General features: G+C 40.6%; 1 protein-coding gene across 1 annotated transcript in view; it reads right to left on the bottom strand.

Annotated features, from left to right (window-relative positions):
• DAAM2 (dishevelled associated activator of morphogenesis 2) overlaps nucleotides 1-16277 on the bottom strand; it is a 202516-nt gene extending 186239 nt beyond the window's left edge. Inside the window, exon 1 of the mRNA XM_077175812.1 lies at nucleotides 16151-16277. The gene's annotated coding sequence lies outside the window, so the exon portion shown is untranslated. The remainder of the gene's footprint in view (nucleotides 1-16150) is intronic.
• Nucleotides 16278-17498: the final 1221 nt, after the last annotated feature.

Here is a 17498-nt window from a genome sequence, read left to right as displayed (position 1 = left end):
AGCTGATCTGTTTGCTGCTGACCACAACCTTTCTAGCCCAGCAGCTCAGCTAGCTACTAAGCCATGTCACTAATCACTTATCTAGCCCATAGTTCATCAGTTTGTCAATAAGGACATTATGTAAAAGTGTCAAAAGCCTTACTAAAGTCAAGATAAACAGCACCTATCAGTCTCTCCTTATCTCATCATAGAAAGCTATTTGGATGGTCAGGAATGATTTCTCCTTATGGATTTGTGCTGAGTACTTCTAGTCATATTCGTGTCCTTCATATGTTTGGAATTGGTTTCTAGGACAGTGTATTCCTTCACCTTTCTAGAGATTGAGAGAAGGCTCCCCACCCTGTCCAGACAACCTTTCTTGTCCCTCTTGAAGATAAAATTAACAACTACTTTCTTCCTGTCCTCAGGAATCACCCCCAGGGGCTATAACCTTTCAAAGCTAATCAAGAGTGGCTTCACATTGACATTAAACAGCTCCCTCAGCATTTTTGTGTGGTACCAGGGACTTACTTGTTTATTTGTACAGTTCAGTTAAATATTACCTAATCCAATTCTTATTAATCAAGGGTGAGTGTTCCTTACTCCATGCATTGTAGCTGACAGGTCTGACAGGCATAGGATTTCTCAAGATGAGTTCTTCCAGTGAAGATTACAGTGAAGAAGACTTGAGCATCTCATCCTTTTTTGTGTCCTTTGCCACCAGGTTCCCTAGACTATTCTACAGTGGGTCTGATTTTTCCTTCTTCTTTCTTTTGCAATTGTTCTCCCTTTAGATACTCTTTTTGTTGTCCTGTATGTCCCTTAGCAGACTCAAGGCCAGGTAAGTCTTGGTTTTCCTTATCCCATCCCCACACATTTAGATAGTGACTCTACATTCCTTTCAAACCACCTGACCATACTCCCACCTCTTGTAAAATTCCTTTTCTATTTAGTTAGAAGCTCTTTGCTTACCTACATGTGCCTCCTGACACTTTTGTTTCATTCCCTGCTCGTCACGAGGAACTCGAGTTTAAAAGAGGTGATCCTTGAAAATCACTGACTCTCACAGACCTCTCTTCTTGCCAGGGCCAAGTCTGGTGGAATTCTTTCAAAGACGTTCCTGATCAGGCCACAGTCTGCTCGTCTGAATTCTAAGGTTGTTATCCTGGTTTTTGTACTGCTCCCTCCTCTCAGGATCCTAACTCTGCCCTCCCATGGTCACTGCAGCCTAAGCTACCCTTAACTTTCCCACCCCCAGTCTGCTCTTCCTTGTTTGTAAATGCCAGGTCCAGTAGAGTGACTCTTCTCTTCAGCTCAACCATCATTCCTGTGTTAGGAAATTGTCATCACTCCAAAAACCTCCTGGCTTTCTTGTGCTCTGTGGTATTGCTCTTCCAGATATTGAGGTGGTCATGAGCCTCCTCCAGTTGTCCAAAGAAGGTGTGTGTTTACTCATTTTTTTGATCTTTAACAGACATCTACCAAACTTCTTGTTTATTTCCCACAAGATCTCAGCTGTTTTGTGGTCCATCACCATGATGAGGTAGTGTGAAACAGATCCTATAATTGGAGAACCATTTCACAGCAACATCAGACTCTCCTCTGCTGCAGCTTTCCTTCCTATTTTTTAGGGAGCACTCAGAAATTCAAATATATCCTGTTCTGGGAGACCTCATGCCCAGTCAAATCAATACCACAGCTCAGGGTCAATTTAAATCAGTTTCCCTGTTTCCCTATACACCACAATTCCTTTCCAGTTTGCTGGTGTTGATATTTCCTTCATAGTCTCCAGTCTTACTGCTTGGGACTTCACCACACAACAACTAAGGTTGTTGACTTAGACTCACTAAAACTTAAGGCATCACTACCTTCTAAGAAAGAAGTTTCAACAAAATCTTTTCACCTCATTTGTGTACAGAAACCCTCACGCAGGCCTGTTTACTCTAGGGCTCTCTGCTAAAGGTTATCTCCACTCATGTCCTTGTTACCATTTCATGATTCAGTCTGTCCTTATATTCCCTGAAGAGCTATCCTTAGTCACACAATTCACATAGCACTAAATCTTTTCATCCCTGAGTGTAAAATTGAGGTAGCTTGTCCTCCAACATTTGCAATTGTAACAATTTTTTATTCTGATGAAAAAACTGGATTTGAACAGGAGACCAAATCTTTGTTTGGCCACATGTAATAACTCTAATCTTACTTACCAAGCAGGCCTGCTTCTTCTTATAGTATTGCTTTTGGTGAGAGCATTGTTTGATTCTGTATTCACATCTGCATCTACCAGTGCCATAGCATTTCACTATGCAATGAAGTGATCCTTGTCTCCACCTTCCTAACACACCATGTAAAAGAACTAGGATGTAAATCTGACAAGAAGCAACAGTCATACTTCTGTGTAATGCTCATTCATCTCAAAGGAAGCTCCTGCCTCAGCTAATACTAAGGCAGTGAATGCATGGAGTTCTAAGAAGTATTGCTTGCAAACTTTCTAAATGCAGTCCTAAGTGGTTTTCTCAAAAGACCTGGCAGAGACGGAACAGGGAAAGAGAGGTTTAATGCCAAATTTCTTTACTTAATGCAAATATCAACCCCCTTGAGTAATAATTTGACATTCCTTAGCAAAGACACACTCTGCTTTTGAAATATTTACCATTCCTTTATTTTTTATAACCTTAAGAAAATTTGGAAGGAATGTGAACTGTTTTGGTTTCTGTCTTCCTATGATAGCAGAGATTTATTTATAGCCGGGAACTGCAGGACAGTTCTCACGTGGCTGCTGAAAATTAAAACAGCATGTAGAGTTTTGTTTTACTTTTATGCCTTTGCTGCTACAATCTCTCCCTGCGTTCCCTAAATCCTTGTTATTGTAACCAGAGCCACATTTTGCATTGCTACAATTGCAGGGTTATGTAAATTCCAAAAGCTTTAAAGGAAAGGGCCTGTAGATTCCACTCTGGGACACAGGGAAGTTGACACAAACAGTTATGCCCAGCGTTAAGGGAGAGACAAAAGTATTCGTAAATTGTCAAGAGACAGGAAACCCAAGTCTCAGCATCAGCATCAACCTGAAGTTTTCTGAACCTTTAGAACTTACTGGTTTCATTTAAATTGATTGCCCTCTCATTTTCAGTTGTGCTTTGCTAGGGCTTTGCTAGGGCCAGGAAAATTTTCTTCAATCCCTTTTGAAAATCTTAATATGCTCTCTCCCACTTTTCACCAGTGTGTACAGGTTTACCCAGAAGAGCCAATAAAAGAACATCCTACAGGTACAAATATTTTCAGATCCAAGGAACTGAATTTTTTCAATGATGACAAAAATGTGTGTGTCGAAATACTTTGCTTTAGTGGTGAATATTTTTATATTAAATAGAAAATCACAATGAAAGAGAAAACCCATACTCAGAAAATTTATTAAGATAAGAGTGTGACCTTGCAAGCAGTCTTCACAGCACTTAGGGTAGAAAGATGTGTGATACCTGTTGCACATCTGTGCACTTCTGAGTAACCAACTTGTAATGCTGACATTACCTGTGCATTTCTGTGTGGGCATGGACAAGCCAATTCATGTCTCTGACTCTGTACTCTCTAAAAGAGGGATAATCATGCCTGACTCACTCAGTGTTAGAAGGTTCTGCATAAGCTCTTAGTCCCCAGTGTTTAGACAACTCAGCTAAATGAGAAAAATATTTAGCCCACTTCTCCAGATTTGCTTCTATTTAAGTTCTAAATCACCATTAGATAAATCATGTTTAGACCTCAGACAAAAAACCAGATTACATTATTCCTGAAGTATGTGGAGGTTTTGCTCAGCACGCTGCACCCCAATCACTGGAGTGTGCTAATGAGAGCTCATGGACTTTATGAAAAGGTGCAGTCAGGACTCCCTAGCCAATTCAGCTGACACTATAAGGAAGAATGAGGCTGTGATGGCACTCCAACATGCTCCTTTCTATAGCTGCTAAATCTTCTAGTAAGCCTTAAACTTACTGCAGTGGATACAAAAAAAAATAACAAAACCCCCAAAAAAAAGCAACAAAAAAACCCCCAAACAAACAAACAAACCAACCAAAAAAAAAAAAACCCCACAAAAAAAACCCCAAATAACCACTAAAACCAGCAGGGCTTGCTGCATTGTTCACACACATCTCTGGTGCAAGGTCAGTCATGGTAAGTGAGATAAAAAATGAAGCACTGGCTCAACACTTTGGAAGGAGATAGGTTAAGCCAACACAGAAGGAGCATTCCAGGCAATTCCCAAGCTGTGCTATTACAAAAACAATCATTACAGTTGAAAAGACACTTTCAATGGTGTACAATAGTTCCTACTCACCTGGTAGTGACTGTCACTGCACAGGTGGCAATAGCTATTTTCTTTATAAAAGTGTAGCTGTTTAAATCTGATCATGAAAGACAAGACCCACTTCTAAAGGTGCAGCTACACAAGATCCCTGCACAGCTCAGAAGTATCTACCAGTCTGGCATGTGTGTTTATTTACTTGGAGCCAGGAATTGCCCTGTGGAGCTCTGATCCTGACCATCACTGTGACCCTGGGCAAATGACTGAATGCCTCTGCACCCACAATTTCTTTTGAAGTCAACTAGCGATGTGTATGTTCACCAGTTCTGAAGAAAAACCCAAGCCCTACAGGCTAAAGCCAAAATCTGTTAGAGCTGTGGTGTTTTGGGTTGCATCATAAATTATATATATTTTTAACACAAAAACTGAAGCATCAACAGGTAAGAAATATTTTTGTAAATGTTATAATGTAATTGTACCAGTAGAATGCAACTCCCAAACACAGAGCAGAGGAGTCTAAGGGACCATCTATATTAACAATTTTTGGAAGACGATAATTTGTTCAAAATCTGTGTTGAAACAGAAAAAAACAACCATAAGACAAAAAGAAACTAGAAATCAAAGTCCATTATATTAGGCTGTGTCCCATTCTTAGTGTACCTAATCATAATTATCTGAGAACTATGTATATTGCTGAACCAAATAAAGCACTGACCAAAATTGTTACTTTATAAGTTATACTTTCTGATAGTCTAAGCTGTTGTATTTTTTTCCTCACAGATTACTAGTTTAGTGCTCAAAAGCACTGTGGAGCACAGAAAAGAAACTCTGATATCCTACAATATGAAATTCCCCAGATTTTGTTCTTAGACCTGATTCCAAATTAATACGTGCCTCTAAGTGATCAGCCCTGCTTCATACACCCTTCAGTATTTCATCAAAGTATTAAGCAAGATGGAGTTTGCTTAGCTTTTGGGACCTGTGAAGTCTGCAGCCTGTAATTATTGGCCAAACCAGCATCATAGCTCCTACCTACAACTCAGTTTCCTTGAGTTCCCTTCCTCACCCTCCATGCTTGCATATCCAACAGATACTACTTGGCTCAGCACAATTAGCAAAGCAGGCGGGACAAGGAGCCACTTAGTCACCTCTGAGGCATTTTACAGCAGAGAACCTTCAGTAGCTGACACGTGTCAAACAAGGCAAAAAAGTCATAAAATACTGATAAATATAACCACACAGATTTCTGACACATCAGAAAGACCATTTAAAGTCTAAAAAAAATCCTTGTTCTGATATCAATTGACAGTAAGAATATAAAAGGCCTCTGTTGGCCCAGTGGTTCGGTGTGGTGAGGTTTAGTTATGCCCATCTTGGATCCTCAGTGCTATGATATTCCTCAGCTGCATAAGGAAAGGAGGGCAAAAAGAATGAACAATGGTAAACACATGGGTAGAAGCCACACATTAAAAAAAAAAGTTTAAAAAAAGTTCACACAAACCAAGCCTAACAACAGCAACAAAAAACCTTCCATAAGCAGGACTAGAATAGAAATAAAATTAGAACAGCTCAGTTGGAAAGCACCTACAATAATCAGCCCAGTTCCCTGATTGCTTTAATGCTCTCTAATGGTGCAACACAGGTGAGCTGCAAAAGGCAGACTTGTCTTGTCCTCTCGACATGCTGCAATCAGCTGCACCCAAAAATATCTGGAGAGAAAAAGACACCTGACACAGACATGGTAAAAATGATCCAAACTAAGAAGTAGCAACTCTGAGGGTGTGGGAAAGTCTGCAAACAAATCACTGGGTGTGTCAGATACACAGACGCTGGTATAATGCGGTGATTACTGTGTCTCAGTGAATATGTAAACGTGAGCTTGGTGTTTTAAGAGCCAGGCACAATGACCGCTGAACAAACTCCAGTGTGGCTGCATTTGCCTAGGAGCAGTACAGCATTTGTTGTGACCCTAAAGCTTCATGGGATGTTCAGAGATAACTGAAGCCCAGAGGTACTAAACAAATCCAGCGTGACATCTTATTCTACATAGAGATTTTCTAGACTAAATATCACAGGACTGGGAAAACCGCTTCTGTGACACCCATGAGTGAATTTCTCTGTGAGCTTCACTGAGGCTACAGGGCCCATTATTTCCCACCCTGACAGCACCACAAGATGCAGAGTGTGTGATCCACATCAAATGGCAAAATTCAGGCCTAGAAACAGGCCTCCAAAATGTTAGTGAGAAACTTTAAAATTCCAAATGCAACAAATATAGGAACATAGAGAGCTCACGGATTTAAGCTCACACAGTCTGTACAGAAAACCTAAGAAATAAACATTATAGTTTTGTGCAGCCTTGGTTGTTCCATTGCAAGCAAGCACGCAGACAAAGAGATAGATAATACACTGAAAAGTGCATACTCCAAGTTAATGGCACTGGTCAGACAGCAGAAGCAAGCCCAAGATTTACAATGAAGGAATTCCTAATGAAAGTTAAAGGGTTTTCCCCATTTCTCTGGAGGCAATGGCCCCCAGTCTGGCATCAAACTGTCCAGTTCCCTCTAGCTTCTTTGTGAATTAGGTTTATTCCTGAAGGAGCTCAAGAATCCCAAGAGACCATGACTAAAATGGTCTCAAAGAAAAAAATGAAAGTTGCCTATCTCTCTCCTCCACTGTGTAACCACTTAGCGCTGAGTACCCAGAACTGTAGACAGTGTTCCCAGAGTTGTTTCAGCCTAGCTCAGAGACACGTTTCCCCAGCAGGCTATTTGGATCAAAGACTTCAGGCAATGTCCCTCAAAGAAAAGACAAGGCAAAACACAGAGGGTACTTTTTAACCATCTGCTTCCATTTTAATTTGCTGCAGTCCCACATGTCACCAGAGTCTGTGGGGTGGTCAGCTGGATTCTGGGTCATGTGCATTCGTGGCAGTATAAGACTACAAGGTCATCACATCCTGTTTCCTACAATCACAGACAACTGTGTAATAGACACGTAGTCCAGCAGTCTCCACAGCACATTTATTCCAAAACTATTACACATTAACATATGCCTTTTCAAGTGACCAATGGGAAATAATTAGATAAGTTTTCCAGTCTGAAGTGAAGCGGCAATTTTCAGTCTTCGTTTGAAGCAGCTGACAATGACAAACTAGGTATTTCATTGTACAGAGGTATAATATCATCTCCATGACCTCTGTTAACTGATTCTAGAGACTATAAAATTTAGTCCACTTTGTGGATAAAAATACATAAAACTAGAGATAACTTTTTATTTATGTCAAAATTAGAAAAAACCCCAAAATATTGATATGCATGTAACCTGAATTGTATGTTGACGTATATTGCAAAAATCAAAGCCAGTAATTGAAAAACTGATTCTCAGAACTGATGAAGTGACAATCTTATACTGCTTTTTGATAAAAGTACAGTGATACCATATGAAAAAGTTACTACATTATGATAGGTCAACTGTAATCTGACCTATCAAATTTGACCTACCTACCTTACAGTATTCCCTTAGATAAGGTTCCCATTCCACAGTAGCTTAGCTACACTAATAGATGTGTAAATCAGAAAGAGTAGGGGTCCCTGGAGATGTCCCAATAGATGTGAACATCATAAACATCACCACTGAAAGTAAGCAGGGGATGAGACAGTGAGGAGTCACTTGCTAAATTTTGCCTCTGATTTAACAGAAAATATGTCACAAAGGACACAGTAGGGCATTTATAGCACAACACATGTCACCCAGCAGGTACATGAAGCTATTCTAGATAAGTCCAGACACAGCTGGAAAACAATTCATGGGACCCCAAGGAAAATGTTAGAAATTTTCAGTCAGAAAACGCATCTGTTTTTCTCCCTATAACTTAGTAATGGTGAGTGCCAAAGACTTTGTAACATTCACACAGACTGCCTGAATCCTGCTGACGATGAAAGGCTGAGGTCAAGCTTTGTACTTCTGGCATTGGCAACACATTTCAGGGCCTCTACAACAGAGCCAGAGAGATTCACTCATTGGGATGCCTGACCCACAGGGCAGTAAAAGTATGAAACAACCAAAGAGGGCAAGTTCATATCTCAGTAGGGCACAGTTGGAAGACAGTTCGTATTGGCAGGGCCCTAGCATGGTTATTACTCTATCCCTGCATAGCAGTGCAGGAGGATGCTGACACATCAGAGCTCAAGTGAGAACAAAACCAACTGTCTCTCTGTGCACTCAGCTGTTAGAAACAGTTTAATTGGTTCCCGCTGTATACACGGCTGCAAAAGTAGCAAAGGACTGAAGTCCCCTCATGTTTGGTCAAGATCTTGCTTTCTTTCATCTGTTGTGCAGATGCTGATGGGGGTCACCTGCCTGGAGGGGGGTCAGGATTCTGCCAAATGGATTTAAGGAGGGTACTCACAGTCCAGGCATCCCAGCTTAATGGTCAGTGACTCAGTAAGAAAACCAAGATTGTCTGCACTGGTGGATGGCTCCATTCCTAAAGCTTGTAAGGAAGAATGATAGCCTGGCAAACCTTCTCTACAGATGTATGCTGTTTTATCTAACAAATAAACCCATTCCACCTAGTAGGCTAATTCTCTTACAACCATTATCGGCAGTACCTAAGTTCCACAGCCTCAATACAGGCAAAAACCTAAATGAAGTGTAGAGTGTACGAAGAGCAGGAGATTTTAACTAAAGGCTCTGGGAAGATATGAGGGAGGGTGTAAAAATGGAAAGGAGTACCACTCTGCAATAGGGTGACATTCTTGCATTCTGGGAGAAGTGTGATTTTGTGATATTTTGGTGAATATATGGCTTTTCTATAGACAGGAGACTAAAAGCAACATAATTATTAATATAATGTTATAATATTTTAATTAGTAACTATGGCTTTGCTACACTAACACTTCAGAAGACATAAAGGTGTATGAATAAAATGGGTCTAACCTACCTGCAGTGAGAATACTTATGTGATAGTACAGACCCTCATTAGTTTGCAGGCTTCTGAGAAAATTGTGCCTCAGTTTCCCAAAATGCTAAATCCACTAATATTTGTAAAATGCTTGGAAATTTTTCAGAGGAAAGTGCTGAATGCAAACAATAAATTGCTGACTTTAAATTGCTATATATATGTGATTTATCCTCACATTTTTATACAGTGTATGATTGCAGACAAGAAAATATTCTCAGCATTTAACTTCTGGTCAAATAGGAACAGTCCATTGACATGACCCAGCTCTATAAGAAACAATTTGGCTAATGGTCATACAATACTCACAGCATTCAGGGCTTGATCTTAAACCAATGGAAAGTACAGAACTTGCTGTATTGTAGGCTGATGATTTATTGACTACATGTTTTCAGAGGGAATGGACTGTTGTAACACACTAGGGGAAAAACAATGGATTTATGTTAAAGGGAAATCATGTTACACCTCTGGAAGAGTCCAGGAAACTTCTGTGCAAGGATCAGCAGAGACAAAGATGCTTAAACAGTTCTCCAGTTGTTTCATGCCTTCTTGAAAAGGTTGTTTTCTTTGACCTGACAAGCAAAGGAGCAGAATTGGCAGGCTGATGCAGAACAACATGGATTCCCACGTATTTCTGTCACAGCCTTCTGGAGATTTGAAAGAAAACAGATGGCAGTGCAGGACCAAGAGTGTGCAAAGAGATTAATGATTTTTAAAGACAGGCATGATTTACTTAAAAATATCCTAATTTTTTTATATTTCTAAAGCACTGAGATTTCCTGGAAAATGGAAGAACTCAAAATATTTGTTAGTTATGAAAGTATCAGCGACAATATGCTACTGATGAGTATGCCTGTTTGAAATGTTTTAAGAAATATTTAAATGCAAAAGAAAATACAAAACATCCCTAAATCATAACTAGAGAAGGGTTAGCAAGTTAAATGTTTTCTGAAAAATTGCCACTCTTTGTAATCTACTTTTCAACTGGGGAACTGCTGATTCCTTTTTTCAATGTCCAGAAGATACAGACAGTGCTAAAAATGCAGGTATAGTTTCTTCACATGCATTCTTGACACTTAAAGGCATCCAAAATATGAATAAGTTTCTGGAGGTTTGTGATATGTCTGGTCAGCTTCCTCAGTCAACATCTTACAGATATGACTGCTGAAGCATCAGAGGATCTTCACATTGTTATCTCTCACAAAGACCACAGGAATATAAAACTGACTACATAGAGTCCGAAGTCCATCTAAACCAGTACCATCTCTCCAAGTAAGGTCAGCTGCAGATGTTTAGGGAAAGCATATTAAAAAAACACATATAGCCTGATCTTACCTCTGCTCAATCCTTTCAGTTTAGGACTTGCAGATGGGATTACAGCCAGAATATCATGTTTAATAGTGGATCCATCCTCCAAGATTTTTCACCTCTTCCCACAACTTTGTCTTAGGAGAAGAAAATATTGCCACGTGCTCTTAAACCTTCAAAAGTATGCTTGCATGATTTCTTCACAATAAATCCAACCTGGATTGTGCTCCTTGGCAGAAATATTTCTTCTCTTTTGTGTCTGGTGAAACTGTCCTGGGAACACATCTTCATGTCAGATCTTGTAATGTTATTTTGGACCTGATCATATTCTTCATAGAGGAACACGGGACTGTAAAAGTTTCTATCACTTAAGTCTTCACAGCTCATTAATCCAATTCTTTAAGCAGCTAAAAAGATTGCCCCTCCAAACAGCAAACAATATGAAAAGCCCCCCAAATCAGGCTTGTTCACAGCCTTGAATAATAAAAGCTATAAAAGAATTGAAAGGAGTTCTTGTTTATGCCTCCTTTATGAATGTCCTATACCAGGGAGACAGAATAGACTTGTTGGGTCTCACAAATCAGCTTTGTCCTCATTTCAAAGAAGAGCTGGGCTGGCACATACATTGCCTGGATTTTAGTTATTTTGGGACACAGTGAAGGGAAAAATACTCTCCAACAAAAACAAGTGTGAACTTCAAAATTCATGAGCAGAAATACCAACTTCAGCAATTATTACTGGGAAGTCAGCAAGCACTTGTTATTCAGGGATGAAGCCTATTTCTTCCTTGCTGCCAAGGTTTTTCTCAGTTCCTCAAGGTTACCTCTATTTCCATCTTCACATCCTTTCCTTTTCACATCCTAAACACATCCTTCTGATGTCCAGCTCCCATTCCTTGAACTTCAGCAAGTCTCCTGATCTCATCCCTTTCTTATCTACTTCCTTCTTTTTACCTGAAGTAGGAATTTTTAACTCCAGAAAAGCCTTCTCTCTGGTGAAAGCCTGTTGTACTGTCAGAATAACTTTTCTACTAAATCAAAAAACCCCTGAGCTTTTCCTGGACAGTTTTGCTACTTCATATCACAGAATCACAGAATAGCCTGAGTTGAACAGGACCCACCAGGATCACTGAGTCCATCTCCTGGCCCTGCACAGGACCATCCCCAAGAGCCACACCATGTCCCTGAAAACAATGTCCAAAAGCTTCTTGAACTCTGTCAGACTCTGCTGTGACCATTTCCCTGGGGAGCCTGCTCCAGTGCCTAACCACCCTCTGGTTGAAGAACCTATTTCTAATATCCAATCTAAACCACACCTAATACAACTTCAGGCCATTCCCTCAGGTCCTGTCATTGGTCACCATAGATTTTGTCCTGTGTCTAGTAAGCTCTTACTATTAGAAGACATTATCTGACACCATAGAGATCACCAGAGAAGCCAAAATTTCAAGTGTTGAAATACCATATAGGAAACTGAAAATATATATCTAACAGAAAGCATGAACGTTGAGCAACATATAAACAGACACAAAGTCTCAGAGAGGGAAAAGCTTGTTTGACCATCATCAGGTACCCATTTAACATCACACAGCACTAAGATGGCTTGAGGCTACTCTACCAATAGCACTGCCCGGGGTGTGATGTGCTCATGTGCCTTCATGGTTCTCAGCAATTCACAGCTGGGAACACCCTGTCAAGAGAAATAAACCATGAGGACAGAACTGACACACCAGAGCTCATGGGAGCTTCCAGCAACATGGGACACATTTGTCTGTGCCTTCCACTGCTGTAAACCAGCAGTAGTTTCAGTAGTTTCATGGACCTTCAGAGAGTTACTCTGCTGTAAGAAGTATGTGAGCAGAATCAAATGCACTCTGTAGATTTGCCCAAGTGCCTCAGCCAGCATTTCAAAAACAGCTTATAATTTTGGCTGCCTCAATTTTTGAGTCTCTTGGTGTCTAAAAAGACACTAAAAATAAAGAGCCAAAATTACAGGTTACTTTGCACAACTTGGGCCTCAGTTTCTCTGTACTAAGTTCTGATGTTACTTGGACTTACTTAGAATTGAAGCACAGAGTAAGTTTCTTGAACCATACAAAGCTCCAGAATACTTTCACTAGATGAGAGCTGACTTGCACTCTCTGTGTCTCAGGTCACTCAGGTTGGAACATAACAATTCCTTGTCCTGATAACAGACTTGTGCCAAACAGAAGTAGCGTCATTGTAAGTGGAATTGCAGAAATATGATAAATTATTCATACTACTGCATATTAGTATGTGTACTGAAAACTACCAGTTTTCTGCACATGCCTGAGTTCAAAGGAATGTGATATTAGGGATCACAACTGGCAAATGGAAAAGCCACATGAGACACCACTGTCAATAATCAACAAACCAAAAAGCATGGGAAAATACACATAAAATCTTTCATCCAATGAAAATAAGAGCAGTCAGCCTTCTTTTAATTTAGGAACATGCTGTGCTTGCCTGGGGGTTGCAAGGGCAGGGAAGGGAGAGAGGGTCAGCTCTCCATAGGACTGACCCAGGTTTGAAAATTCACAGCAACTAAAGTGCTGAAAGCCAAGCCTCCCACACATCCTTCCCCTATGTGTCAGGAAATAGTGTCCCCTGATTGCTCAATCTCTAAGTCAGATGGCTGGCCTGGAGGGACTAGATGGGTTTTTCGGATACCATCAGACCTTGGGGGAATTTTATATCGACTAAAGCAGATGGAGCAAACCCAAACAATTTTGGAGATCCCTTCAAGATACTATTCAACTCTTGATGAGCCTCCCTGTCAATGAAGTATAGTAAGTGCAATTCATATCTGTACTTGGTAAGAAAAATTTTTGTGACTGATTTTCAGGATGAACAGAACTACATATGAGAAGCACAACTGAAAAAAACCAGCAGTGATAGCAGCAGACAAGTGATATGGTGTGGTAAAGCCACTAGGCTATCCAGGGAATTTGCTTACTCAGCTCTGTGAAACCATGAGACCTCACTTCGTAACACATAATATAGACTTTTAAAACCTCAAGGCTACACTGACTGTCATAAGCTGCAGCAGGCAATAGCTTTCTGTTCCACAAAACAAAACTGAAAAGATGCCTGCCTTGTTCATATTGTGTTTTTTTTAATCTTGCTTCCAGGGTTAGTCCATCCATAGTTGAACTAGCAATTTCCTGGCTAGTACAATCTCATCCAAATTCAAGGATGGTAAAACACATGGATTCTCATTGGAACTGAATTTATGTCCTGCCAGATCAATATCTCCCTTCCCATTTTTCTTCCCAGCCTTCCACTCAGTGTGCAACTTTCCTGTTGATCCACAACTGACAGCCCACAGGGAACTTCCAGACTTGCAAACCCCTACAGGTACTGTTGCTAACCTATTGGATGCTGAGACAAAGGAAAGAGAGAGGAATAATGAGACAGACAGGAAGCAGTCAGATGAAAACAAATATGGACTTATCTCCTCCTTAGTTCCTCTTCTTACCCTCTCAGCTTTCAGCAGTTCTGAATATATGAGTCCTAAATTGCCTAAAGTATTTCAGAGAGACTAACTGTTGAACCAGGTAAAAAGTGTTTGTGGCTCCAGACACTCGCCTTGGCTGTGACAGCTCTCAATTTTTTATTGGGGCATAAAGATTTCTAACAAGTTACTGCATTCCTTAAGAAGTTTTTTTCTTTTACATTGCCAGCTAAAGTGATTAGGCTTCTGTTAAGGAAAAAAAAGCAGCTTCTTGGAAAAGGAGCTGCTAGACCCACTGGAAACAAAATCTAGTAAGAAATAAATGGGGTTGAGGAAAAAATTCTGATATGTCACAGCAAAGTAGCTTAGATCCCAGTATGATTCCTTCCAAGTCTGAAGACTTCACTTTCAAACTACATCCTTGAAGGATCTGCTTTTTGAGATCCTTGCAGGATCTGCTTTTTTTTTGCATCCTTACACACCAGTATCAGTACAGCTTCTTATTCTCCAGCTCATTATTTGCATAGCATGGCATCCCTTAGTGGGGATTAGACCTTGACCACCTGCCCAGTAAAGGCTATCTCCATTACATTAGCCAGCACAGTGATTACATCAACCTGCAAATGTTTCCAGCACAGCTAACTACACTTGCTCAATTTCGATATGCAGCAGAGATCCCAGTAACCCTCCTTCATTTCAGTCCTCAACTTTCCTCTTTTATTGCCTTCTCCCTGCCCCAATAACCCACTCTGCCACCCTGAAGAGGAAAAGTATTTTCAGACTTTTCCTATTATCAAAACAGCCCAATGCAGGAAATGCTGACTTGCAGCGGCCTTTCTTGTGACTGCTTGTTGGCTGAAGCCAATTGCTAACAGCATGGGGACTCACATTGTGCAATTCACGTGGCTCCTGCTCCTCAGCCCAGCTTTCTGTTTATGCTCAAGGGCATCATCTCTCCTTCCAGCAACTGCACAGGCCAACAATGCTCCTGCTGGCCAAGAGTTTCCTACAGTTACAAGTGCTTGCAAAGTGTGTCATCTTCATGCAGGAGGCCTCAAACTGTTCCTGGGGAAGCAAGCTGCTTCTCTCATGGGTCTCATTAGAGAAGATGCCAATGCATCTTCTGCATTGGCTGCCTACACAGCTGTCCCCAGAACTGCTCCCTTCTCCACTTGAAGAATGAACAGTCACCCAGGTGTGAGGTTGTTTTCAATCTCACAGGAGGTAAGGTCAATTAAATGCAGCATTTACTTTTAATTGCAAATAGATACAGCTATGTGCCCCACTGAAAACATCTTCTTATGGAGTAGGCTTGGAAATCTCTGGACTGCAGAGGTATAAAAAAAATTACTAAGAATCACTACTTTTAGTTTGGACTTGGACCAGGAGCCTGTATTAGTATCTGCAGGGAGATTCTCCTTGTAGTAGGTGACTTGTTCATGTATGACCCTGTTACATTAAGGTTTTAGATGTGAGAGACGCCTCTTCTCTGCAGAAGCAGAGGGTTCTTTGGAGAGCCCTTAGTAGCAGGCTCAAGATGCTAAATTTTACAGATTTAGCCAAGTGACTCTCCTTACTTGTTTTAGCATTTTTTTATCACCAGTAGCCTGGCAGAGTGGGACAGGACTTCATTGTCAGGGGCCAGGGAATTGCCTGTCATCCTCATAAAGAAAGAGGAGCTGCTTGCTGCATAATATGACAAGAGATTAAAGAGTTAAAAAAGAAATCCTACATTGTGGAGTTACCTAAGGAAGTTGATTTTTGCCTAAGGCTTATTAGGGATTTTCCTTTCTTGCTACCAGAACATGAACTAGCTGAATTTCAGTTAATTTTGTAGTCTTCTAAAAATATGACCATCCCTACCTCGCTCTCCTCAGACCTCCCTCATCCCCTGTCACCCCCATCCACATACAGAAGAGTGCAAAAGCCTGCACTGTCAGCCCTCTGCATACCTTTGGGAGAAGCAATCAAACTAAACCTGAATTATGTGTGCTGCCAAGCTGGCTTCAGGATATTTCAGAGGAGAAAAAAAAAAAAGAAGAAAGAAAGACAATCAGTACTTGCAGGGATTTGTTCTTGAAAACAAGCAAAAACATGAGGAGCTTTGCTGCAGCAGCTGCACTTACATTGTAGTGGCCGTGTGTCTGTGCGGATCCTCCCTGTTCTGCAGTCCCGTAATCCACACAGAGAAATGCCTGTACTGCTCCTCTCGCTGGCACTGCTGTTAGAGTGAGACTGGAACTGCTGCTGTTTTCACTTTCAGACCAGCCTCTCTCTCAAATCCTCTGACGTCAGACAGCCTGCAAGAGATATTTATGGAATGAACAATCTAAAAGTTTTTCTAGGTAGATTTAAAACTGCAGTTTGGCAGGGAGGAATCTGTAATTTTTAATAGAAAACCCCTCCAAGGGGTTCAAGGAGGAAACTGTGGAGAACTACAGATGTGGTTGTATAAGTCCCTGGCAAAAGGCAGTACCTGTACTTTTCCGTCCATGGTATATTATATCCACACCCAGCCTGTAACTATCTGTCATGAAAGTCCCCATTTGGAAAGTGGTTTTCCAGTCTCTCAGCTGTGCTTAAACAGGGTTTGAATCAAGCATGACATAGAGGTCTCTCACAGACACACTCTAAGTCCACAGCCCTCTGCTGTGTCCAGGCTTTTACTGGATTTAACTAAAACAGGACTGAAACAGGGCCTTCCAAGCATCTTGTCCACATCCTCTTTCACTTTGGCACTAACCCCTTTTAGCTGTATTTTTTTCTCAAGCATGTGAGCTATTTTGGCCATCTTCCCTCCTAACTTCAAAATATCTTCTCTAGAAGTTGTGTCATCTCAGATAAATACCAGCTCAGGAAATTAATTTAGTCTTTGATCTCTATTATGCTCTGCCTATTTGCATCTTTCCATTATTCCTTTGCTGCTGTACAGTATGACACTTCTCACCTGCTGTGAAAGCCACTTAGGTGTTACGTGGGAGAGAAGAGATGCTAGAGCAAAAACCGAAACAGTATAAGCCTTAATGTTAATCAGTACTTGAAGAGTGAAATGCTCTCATGGTATAATCCTACTGAGGTAAGTAGTGATAAATTTGGACTGATAAGACCTCTTTGTTTTGTATTTAGAAGCTGAACATGGCTATAAGCCTGTAAGTATCAGTAGTCCCATCTAAGAGGTGAAACAAGTCTGAAGGTGAAGTGATATATGGTGAAAGTCCTTGAGTGAGCTTTGCTTGATTACAGATAAACCTTTTTAAGAAGTTCAAAACTTATTCAACATTTTCTGCAGGAGTGTACAAATGTGCTGCTATTATAAGCAACTGGGTCTGGGTTTTTTTTTTATACCACATCATTTCCATTTGTAGGCAGTTAAGAAGTATATGTCTTGGTACCACTTTTGGAGATGCAATTGCTATTTCAAAATGTGCCAAGATTCTTTTCTGTGCAACTTACTAGCAGAGCAAATTTACCATT

This window comes from Agelaius phoeniceus, chromosome 3 (assembly GCF_051311805.1).
Source record: "Agelaius phoeniceus isolate bAgePho1 chromosome 3, bAgePho1.hap1, whole genome shotgun sequence".
NCBI classification, from domain to species: Eukaryota; Metazoa; Chordata; class Aves; order Passeriformes; family Icteridae; genus Agelaius; species Agelaius phoeniceus.
Note: the sequence above shows the minus strand (reverse complement) of the source record. Positions and strands in the feature narration are given on the sequence as shown.